This window comes from Pteropus medius, unplaced genomic scaffold (assembly GCF_902729225.1).
Source record: "Pteropus medius unplaced genomic scaffold, Ma_sr-lr_union100, whole genome shotgun sequence".
Classification (NCBI taxonomy): Eukaryota; Metazoa; Chordata; class Mammalia; order Chiroptera; family Pteropodidae; genus Pteropus; species Pteropus medius.
In genome coordinates this window covers 214,886-216,987 of record NW_024341344.1, presented here as the reverse complement: position 1 = coordinate 216,987, position 2,102 = coordinate 214,886, and the positions used below count along the sequence as shown (strand labels likewise).

At 38.8% G+C, this 2,102-nt stretch overlaps 1 pseudogene; it reads right to left on the bottom strand.

The window, feature by feature from the left end:
* Positions 1 to 883: 883 nt before the first annotated feature.
* LOC120592709 (olfactory receptor 6P1-like) lies at positions 884 to 1,776 on the bottom strand (annotated as a pseudogene).
* Positions 1,777 to 2,102: the final 326 nt, after the last annotated feature.

The following is a 2,102-nucleotide window of genomic DNA, read 5'->3' as shown; positions in this document are numbered from 1 at the left end:
TTTTCTGTTCTTATAGTCATTTGTCTCGGGACAAATTTTTAAATATTTGACAACTGGTATGACCTAGGCACCAACTGGTTGAAATAGATGCTGGCCATATGCTGGTTCTGAATCCAACCTATATAAAAGGTTTTTTTTTTTATTTTTAAATTATTTTACCTCTTACCTGATTGGCACTCATTAGATCAACCAGCTTTGTCTTTCATTGAGAGTCCAAGAGAAAGCTGCAGATGAATATTTAGCCATATTCATTGGTGCAAACATGGCTGAATATCAGCACTATGTTATTTTTCCTTTTTTGATTTGCAGTGGGTATGAGAATTGTAGAAGTAAAGAATATTATTAGGTGACATGAGTTTTAGTTTTGGGGGTATAATTGTAATTTTGTGGTTTCACATGATAATCTTTGAGAATTTGGAGCTTTGGAAGTGCTACAATAAAGCCTACATCATTTTGTCTTGACATAACCATCAGAAAGTCCATTCTCTTATATTTTCTGCACTTATAAAATAGTATGTTTAGTCTAGAGAATTTCATACTTCTATTAAATAGGATTTCTTAGGAAGTTAAAAATTATGCATGACAGTGTTACACCCTAGACATATTCTATCAGACTCTCCATAGCTTTTTCTGGGATTATGCTTTTAACAAACCTCCAGGTGATTCCTATGTAGGCAGCTCAACTTTAGTTTCAACATCCTTATAGAAGATAAATAATTCATTAACATTTGTTTACATCAGAAGTTTTCCAGAAAGTGTACTAATTGCTATTTATATCCTCTTTAAGTTTATTTTATGATTCCTGAAAGTGGCACTATAAAGACCCTGTTTCTTCTTTACTGCCAGATTCTGTTGTGCTTCAATCTGGGACAGCCCTAAGATATCAGCATCTGCCTAGCTGTGCATTCCTGAGGGCATCATCCACCTCCTTGTTTCTCAGGCAGTAAATGACTGGATTGAGGAATGGTACAATTACAGTATAGAGCACAGAGATAATCTTGTTGTGGTTGAAAGTATACATGGCTCAGGGCCATAGGTGAAGAGAGTGGAGTAGTAGTAGATGACAGGCACTACCGGATAAGAAGCACAAGTGGAGAAGGCTTTGTGGTGTCCCTGGATAGTAGGAATCCTCAGGATGGCTACAATTATGGCAGCATATGATAAAACCACAGCCAATAGAGGAAGGAGAATGATGACCAGGGCCAAGAGAAAGTCTGAGATTAAGTAGTGGGGAGATATCACAGAAAAAGTGGCTGATGATGTCGGGTCCACAGTAGGACAGTTGGGAAATAAAAAGAAGCATCATCATGGAGCTGAAGAAGCCACTGCCCCAAGATGAAGCTGCAAGACGAGTGGCAAGGCTGGAAGGCATAAGACTGGGATAACGGAGGGGTTCACAGATGGCCAGGTAGCGGTCATAGGCCATGATTGCCAACAGGACACACTCAGTGCAGGCTAAGGCAAAGAAGAAGTAAAGTTGAGTCATACAACCTATAAAGGAAACTCTACAGTCCTGGTTAAGAAATGCTCCCAAGAGTCGGAGAACAGTGACATTGATGTAACATAGCTCCAGGAAGGAGAGATGGCCAAGGGAAACGTACATTGGGCGATGAGGCTTTGTGTAAGCCAGATCATGGAAACAATGAGTGCATTTTCCAACAATGTCAACAGATAAATTGCAAGAAAGAGGGCAAAGAGGAGCAGCTGAAGTGGTGGAGAGGTAGGGAAACCCACTAAAACGAACTCTTCTCTGTGGCCTCCACTCAAATTTCTCATGATCTCTGTCCACTTGACTACCTGAAAAAGTAACAGGAAGAACAAGATGTTGAAAGATAGATGGACCAGACTGCCAGCAACCCTTCATATTACAACCTTCTGAAGAATTCTAATGATATATTATCAATTATTATTAAATCTTTTTGCTCCTCTGCTGTTTTATCTCCCACCTCAGGGGAAAAGTTATCAGACTTAAAGATTGTATTCAATAACTTAACAACCTTAACTACAGTGGGTTTTTGATAAATGATTACTGAGTGACTTCAGAACAAGTTCAACATTTTAATTCTTGTTTTCTTATCCGTGAAATGCTCTTCTTTCACTTT